The following is a 7,854-nucleotide window of genomic DNA, read 5'->3' on the forward strand; positions in this document are numbered from 1 at the left end:
AGAGGAAAAGGATATTGTGATACGACGGGAGATTTTAACAAGGTTCTTACATCATGAAGAACTTCGCTGTTCCTCAGACCTGGTGTTTGTTGTAAGATGGGGTGATTTTCCATTTCCTCTATGCCCAGAAGCCCTTCCTGGCAGAACTTCTAGCCCATGAGACTTTTCATCGTCATCTTGCACGAAGGCTGTGACTTGATTCTGACGCTTGGGTTAGAGGAGCCGCTGCGCGTCCGCGCAGTCTGTTATGCTAGGTCACACCTGGTGTCTGTGCAGAGACGGCTCTGGCAAGCATCCTCACCACTGGGACCAAGGCCTCTGACTCTGACGCCAAAACATGGCAGTGTTGCAGGGACCTTTCCAAGAGCCTGGCTCACCGGCGCTTCGAATTAACCTGCTTGTTGTCACGTTAAACACTTTATGAAAATTTACTGGGAGCTAAAAGGGGGAAGAAAACCCGAGTGGTTCCACAGTGAGCCTGCCTGGCACCAGTGAAAGAATGAAGCCGTGGAGAAAGTCAACATGAAGAGCTGGCAAGAGGAAAGGGTGTAAAATGCAGTGAAAACCAAGTGTGGTGCCAGCCGTTGCATTGTTTTACCGGCATTTTCTGGAGGAAAACATTCAATTATGGAAGATCTGGTGTTCAGGAGCTGGAAGATGATTCTGGGCTCTGCCACGCTCTCCATGGTGCCCATTTGCAGGAATTGTGATATAAGCAGTGGTGGTCGGCAGAGAGAAGCCTCCGTGTGGCCTGGTCCTTGAGAAAGGCCTTTTGCCGTAAACAAACCTTTGTGCTCAAAGGGCAGAATCTGCCTTTTTAAAAATAGAATATTCTGGGAGTCCTGTGGTGGCTCCGTGGGTTGAGGATCTAGCATTGTCACTGCAGCAGCCTGGGTAGCTGCTACGTTGTGGGTTCGATCCCTGACCTGGGAACTTCCACATGTCAAGTGGCCAAAAAGTACATAGAATGTCCTCCTCCCTCCGTCCCTTTTATACATTGCGTTTTTCTCTTCCTTGTTGATTTTAGAATGAAATAAATTGTATAAGGAATAAGGTGGAAAGTTCTGCCCTTTTAAAATACTTCTTGGCCAACTAAAAGAAACTAAGTCTTTTTTAATTCCTACTTTCTTTGCGAAATGACTAGGAACAGACTAGGAACAACAGAAAGACAGACAGCAACAACAAACCATGAAAAATAAATGATCAGCTACTACAAAATGAGATTGTGTGTGTATTTGAGCAACAGAAATCAAAATATACAAAGGTGGAGTTCCTGTCGTGGCTGAGTGGTTAATGGATCCGACTAGGAACCATGAGGTTGCGGATTCAATCCCTGGCCTTGCTCAGTGGGCAGGGATCCGGCGTTGCCGTGAGCTGTGGTATAGGTCGTGGATGCAGCTCGGATCCTCCGTTGCTGTGGCTCTGGCGTAGGCCAGCGGCTACAGCTCTGATTAGACCCCTAGCCTGGGAGCCTCTATGTGCCGTGGGAGCCGCCCCAGAAAAGGCAAAAAGATAGGAAAAAAAAAAAAATACAAAGGTAGAATCAACTGGTATATTGGGGGGAGGGGTTACATTCCTTTTAACTGTAAAGCTTTGCCTCCCTGAAAAGCCGTCTGTGAGAAGAACGATCCAGTTTAGTGTACTGTGAGCATGTTCTACTGCGAGCATATTCTTTCCATCCTGTTTCTGCATCAGCTTAGTCACTTACCTGGTTTCTTCATTCACGGCTGCCAGGAAGACTAACACTAAGGAATGGAAAGAATCCTGTTTGGGCAGCTGTTCTGCCAGTGGGGTAAAGCTTCCTGCCAAGAACAGAAGTCAAGGCCTTGAGCTTGCAGCTAGCTCACATTCCCCTTAGCTTGGTTTGTTTAATTGCCAGGTTGTTTGTGCCTTATCATTGAGCATTTATACTTTTTTTTTTTTTTTTTTTTTTGGTCTTTTCTAGGGCCGCACCTGTGGCATATGGAGGTTCCCAGGCTAGGGGTCTAATCGGAGCTGTAGCCACTGGCCTACACCAGAGCCACAGCAACGCAGGATCTGAGCCACTTCTGCGACCTACACCACAGCTCACAGCAACGCCAGATCCTTAACCCACTGAGTAAGGGCAGGGATCGAACCCGCCACCTCATGCTTCCTAGTCAGATTCGTTAACCACTATGCCACGACGGGAACGCCCACATTTATACTTCTATCTGTAAGCTTTTATAACCTCCTACTTATGGAGACAAGATTCTTTGTGTCAGCACCTTAGCGACATGTTGCTGAAGCACTTGGCACACAGACAGGCATTTCCGGCAGCACGGTGGGTGCAGCTGAGATCCTTCGTAATCTACCTTAGCTCAGCCTCACAGAGAAGCAGCCCGATTTGCCTCCAGAACCTGGTGAGGGGCAAGGAAACAGATGTTTCCTTCCACAGACGTGAGGCAGCTTTGGCTTAAAAGAAAACAACTGGTTCTTGATATTTACATGAAGCCCATTCGGATCCATGTCTGGCGGTGCTTCTCACTGTTGGCTTGAGAGGTCAAGGAAGGCATCAGACGAAATATGTCGTGGTCATCGCAGTAGAACTGCTCAGGCCAGGACAGGTGACAGGGCCGTTACCTGATGCGTGGCTGGAACCATGGCAAGACTGTCTCATTAAATTATGAGCGAGTCGCTCTTGATTTATCGTGAAAAAAGAAGGAAAGGCCCCCAGCCCTGCGCAGTGTGGGTAACCGGGACACCTGTGGCACACGGCAAGGTTTTCGTCCTTATCATGAAGACGGGTAGGTGTGGAGTCCTTTGATGACACAGTTCCCTTTCACTTGTTTACTTTTATTCTCCCACGCAGACTGCAGCCCAGCAGGAGGGCTTTTAAACCAAAACAGTTAATTACCTCCTCTGGCCCAGAGAAGTCCAAAGGCTGAGCGGGAAGGGCAGCTGTGCTTGGGGCTGAGCTTTGCACCAGGTGGGAAGGGACCTGCCTCTCCCCCGTCAGAGGGCCCAGAGGAGGGAGGCCAATTAGAAGGCAGGGAGGGAGGTGCACCGGCCTTCTCACTTTCGGGTACTTGCTAACACCCATCCCCAAGACAAAAACAGTCACTTTGGGATGAGAGGCCCTTTTGCAATAAAAGCCTGGGTGCGGGGGATGGGGGAGTTGCCAGTGGGCAGGGCAGGTTCACGCAAGGACTTCATGCACTTAGTGCTGGAGGGGCTGCCTTCCTCCTGCCCAGGCCTCGGCACCAGGCGGCTCCCACTGGGAAGCTCCTTCCTCAGCTGAACGGTGGCTCCTGCCCCACCTCCCCCATCGCTCTTTCCTTCCAAAGCAGTGCGACCCTCATATTCCGAAATCCTGGGCTCAGCCCTGCCCTTGGGAATCTCCTGTCTTTCTGTCCATCTCCTGGCACGAGCACCTTCCCTCTGTAACTTCATATGTATGGACCATCTGCCCTTTTTTTCACCGACTATTCCTGCCTCTACCCTTTGCCAGCTCTGCTAGGTGCACCTCCCTCCTCTGCCCCCATTGAAATACTCACCTCCCCTACCTCCCAGCTCAGCCTGACATGCTCCTTCCTGCATCTAAGCCCACGGTCCCATCTAAGTCTGTTCCCCTGACTTCAGCTGTTACTTCTCCTCCTCTGGGCCTTCCATCACCACGAGGTGATACATTGGTCTATTGCTTTTTGTGTCAATATAAAGTGATTTGTGTATCTTTCCCTATACTCCACATCTGTCCCCAGCGCCAGAGTGGGTATCATTCAGTTGATCCATCTCCTACTCCTTGAAAAATTTTAATCACACCAGACCAGGGACATTGGGTAGAATGTGAGACTAGTGCTGAGGAAATTTTCTTTTCAGAATCACAAAAACTCTTAAAAAGAGAGAGAGAGAGATAAATCCTATCATTTTTCTAAATGCTGTCAAGTATCTGGAAGTTTGGCCTTAAGCACATCCAGCAGCTCATGAATGATGACCTTGTTCCCTTGTCCTCTGGATTCTGCCCATCGCAGGGACCTGGCTAACAGCCCCCTCTGGAGAGAGCATGCCGGAGCGCCCCATTCCCATTCACACTGTCCCACTTGGAACAAATCTCATGGCTCCTTGCGCCTCTACCACCCTGCTTGGAAGCAGAAATAACCCTCTGAGGCTGAGAACAAGCAATGAGTGAGAACAAAGAAAAGAATGCGTGGACAGAGCCATGACCGTGCAGACTCCAGAGTTGCACTCAGATCTGAGCATGGCAGTTGCTATTGCCATTAGAAAGCAAACACTGGAGTTCCCGTCATGGCACAGTGGTTAACAAATCCGACTAGGAAGCATGAGGTGGCAGGTTCGATCCCTGCCCTTACTCAGTGGGTGAAGGATCCGGTGTTGCCGTGAGCTATGGTATAGATCGCAGACGCGGCTCAGATCCCGCGTTGCTGTGGCTCTGGTGTAGGCTGGGGGCTACAGCTCCAATTGGACCCCTAGCCTGGGAACCTCCACATGCCACGGGAGCGGCCCAAGAAATGGCAAAAAGACACACACACACACAAAAAGAAAGCAAACACTGTCTTTTTAAAGAGTTGTGTGCAAAATGTTCCTCAAAACCTCAAGCCTCACTATTAAATCATAAAGTAAACAAGAAATGTAAAAAAAACAAAGGTTGCTATGCCTGTCTTCCCAGGACGAGCTCCTCCTTTCCCTATAGGTTTGGGTTTTCAGTCCCTAAGAGGCTTATGGGCAAGTCTGGCAACATCCTCCAAAAACAAACAACAACAAAAGCAAACAAAACCCACACAAGGCCTGTCACACACAGTTGAGGAAAATCCATTAGGAGCAGGTGGGGAAGGTCAAAGTAAAAGAGGAAGAGCAAGGCGGAAGGTGATGGATATGGCCTTGGCAATGGGAGGGCCAAACACCACCAACCACCGGTCAGGGATTAGGGCAAAGCCAAGTGAAAAGTCTGATGGAAACAAGCCCCTTCTTTCCACTTGAATTTTCTCTTCCCAGGGGATTTTCATTGCATTTTGATGAGAGATAAAGACTGAAACCACAGAATAAAGATATCACAAACATCTCTACCTCATATCCTACACAAATATGTAGACCCAAAATATATCAAAAGCCTAAATGTTAGAGTTAAAACCATAAAACTATCAGAAGGAGACAGGGAGGCAGAAGACAGAAGATGGGTGTAACTCTTTGGACCTTGGGTTAGGCATTGATCTCAAAATGATAACAAAAGCACAAGCTACAAAAGAAAAAAAATCAATAAATTGGACTTAGGCAAAATTATAACTTTTATGCATCAAAGGACACCATCAAGAAAGTGAAAGGACAACCCACAGAACGGGAGAGAGTGTTTGTGAATCCTATGTCTGATAAGAATTTAATATGTGGAGTTCCCGTCGTGGCGCAGTGGTTAACGAATCCGACTAGGAACCATGAGGTTGATGGGTTCGGTCCCTGCCCTTGCTCAGTGGGTTAAGGATCCGGTGTTGCCGTGAGCTGTGTTATAGGTCGCAGATGCGACTCGGATCCGAGTTGCTGTGGCTCTAGCGTAGGCCAGTGGCTACAGCTCTGATTGGACCCCCAGCCTGGGAACCTCCATATGCCACGAGAGCGGCCCAAGAAACAGCAAAAAGACAAAAAAAAAAAAAAAAAAAAAAAAAGAATTTAATATGTAAAATATATTTAAAATATATGAGTGTTTTAAAGAACACTCATAACCCAACAACCGAAAGACCACCTTTTTTTTTTTTTGTCTTTTTGCCATTTCTTGGGCCGCTCCCACGGCATATGGAGGTTCCCAGGCTAGCAGTTGAATTGAAGCTGTAGCTGCCGGCCTACACCAGGGCCACAGCAACGCAGGATCCAAGCCGCATCTTTGCAACCTACACCACAGCTCATGGCAATGCCAGATCCTTAACCCACTGAGCAAGGCCAGGGATCAAACCCGCAACTTCATGGTTCCTAGTCGGATTCGTTAACCACGGCGCCATGACGGGAACTCCAAGACCACCCATTTTTTTTTCGATGGGCAAGAGACTAGAATAGACATTTCTCCAAAGACAGTACAGATAGATGGTCCCAGACTTAGAGTGGTTCAGTTTTATGATGGTGCAAAAGCAATACGCATTCAGTAAAACCCTTACTTTGAATTTTGAATTATGATCTTTTCCTAGTCAATGTGGTCAGATCCTTTTTTGTGATGCTGAACTTCGGCAGTGAGCCACAGTTCCCAGTAAGCAACGTTATCACGATACTGATACACTGGTCAACAGTTGATACACTTGCGGGGTTCCCGTCATGGCTCAGCGGTAATGCACCTGACTAGTATCCATGAGGACTAGTGTTACATCCCTGGCCTTGCTCAGTAAGGATCTGGCATTGCTGTGGCTGTAGCATAGGCCAGAAGCTATAGCTCCGATTGGACCTCTAGCCTGGGACCTTCCATATGCCTCAGGTGTGGCCCTAAAATTAAAAACAAAACAAAACAGTTGATACACTTGCAACCCTTCTCTACCCAGACAGCCAGTTTTTCACTCTCATACAGTAGTCAATAAATTATATGAGATACTCATGTTTAGGTAATTTTTCCCTATCGTAGGCTAATTTAAGTCTTCAGAGCACATTTAAGGTAGCCTAGGCTGAGCTATGATGTTCAATAGATTAGGTATATTAAATGCATTTTCAACTTATGGTATTTTGGGCTCACAGTGGGTTTATCCATCATAAGATGAGGGTGATATTATGCTGATGGCCAATAAGCACATAAAAAGATACTCAACATTGTTAATCATTAGAGAAATTCAAATTAAAACCACAGTGAGATATTATATCATACCCACTGTGATGATTATTATCAAAAACAAACTAAATAAAAAATAACAATTGTCGGCAAGGGTGTGGAAAAATTTGGGACTCTGATACATTGCTGATGGGAATGTAAAATCGTGCAACCGCTGTTTAAAACAGTTTGGTGAATCCTCAAAAAGCTAAGTACAGAATTACTGTGTGGGTCAGCAGTTCTGCTCCTAGGAATATACCCAAAAGAATTGTCAACAGAGACTCAGAGCTACTTGCTTGTCACTGCATCCACCCACACACATCCTGAGCCTTCTTAGTCCTTTGAGTGAAGCTGATTTGGCATCTTAATAAACTTGTGTTCTAAAGGATCTTTCATTATTAGCACACCAAAAACTTTGCCCTACCAAAATCTATGGCTTTAGAGTAAACAGAGTGCCTGGAATGTAATAGTTTGTAGAATGAAATCAATAAATGAAATTTTTTCTGTTTTTATTTTGATCAAATAGATGTAAAATTTACCATCTTAACCATTTTTAACTGTGCCATTTAGTGGTTATTAAATGTATTCGTATTATCATACAACCATCATTTATTCCTATAACTCTTAATCTTGTAAAATTGGAATTCTGTGCCCATTAACAATAACTCCCAGAATTCCTATTGTGGCTCAGCGGGTTAAGAACCCACCATAGCGTCCATGAGGATGCAGGTTGGATCTCTGGCCTCCCTGGGTGGGTTAAGGATCCAGTGTTGCTCTGGCTGTAGTGTAGGTCACAGATGTGGTGTCAGCCTACAGCTACAGCTCTGATTCCCTAGCCCAGAAACTAACATGTGCCACGGATGCTGCCATAAAAAGAAAAAAACCCAGTACCTCCCCATTCCCCTCAGCCAGCCCTTGGCTACTACATTCTGCTTCCTGTCTTTATGATTTTGACTACTCTAAGCTCTCATTTAAGTGGAATCAAACAGTATTTGTCTTTTTGTAACTGGCTTATTTTACTTAGTGTAGTGTCTTCAGGGTTTTCACCTGTTGTTGTATGTGTCAGAATTTCCTTCTGCACCCACAGTATATGGAAGTTACCA

The 7,854-nt window shown here is 46.4% G+C and overlaps 1 protein-coding gene across 8 annotated transcripts in view; it reads left to right on the forward strand.

Annotated features, from left to right (window-relative positions):
- CLYBL (citrate lyase beta like) overlaps window positions 1-7,854 on the forward strand; it is a 260,495-nt gene that overhangs the window by 211,341 nt on the left and 41,300 nt on the right. The gene's annotated exons all lie outside the window — the stretch shown is intronic.

The sequence above is a fragment of the Sus scrofa genome, chromosome 11 (assembly GCF_000003025.6).
Source record: "Sus scrofa isolate TJ Tabasco breed Duroc chromosome 11, Sscrofa11.1, whole genome shotgun sequence".
Taxonomy (NCBI): domain Eukaryota; kingdom Metazoa; phylum Chordata; class Mammalia; order Artiodactyla; family Suidae; genus Sus; species Sus scrofa.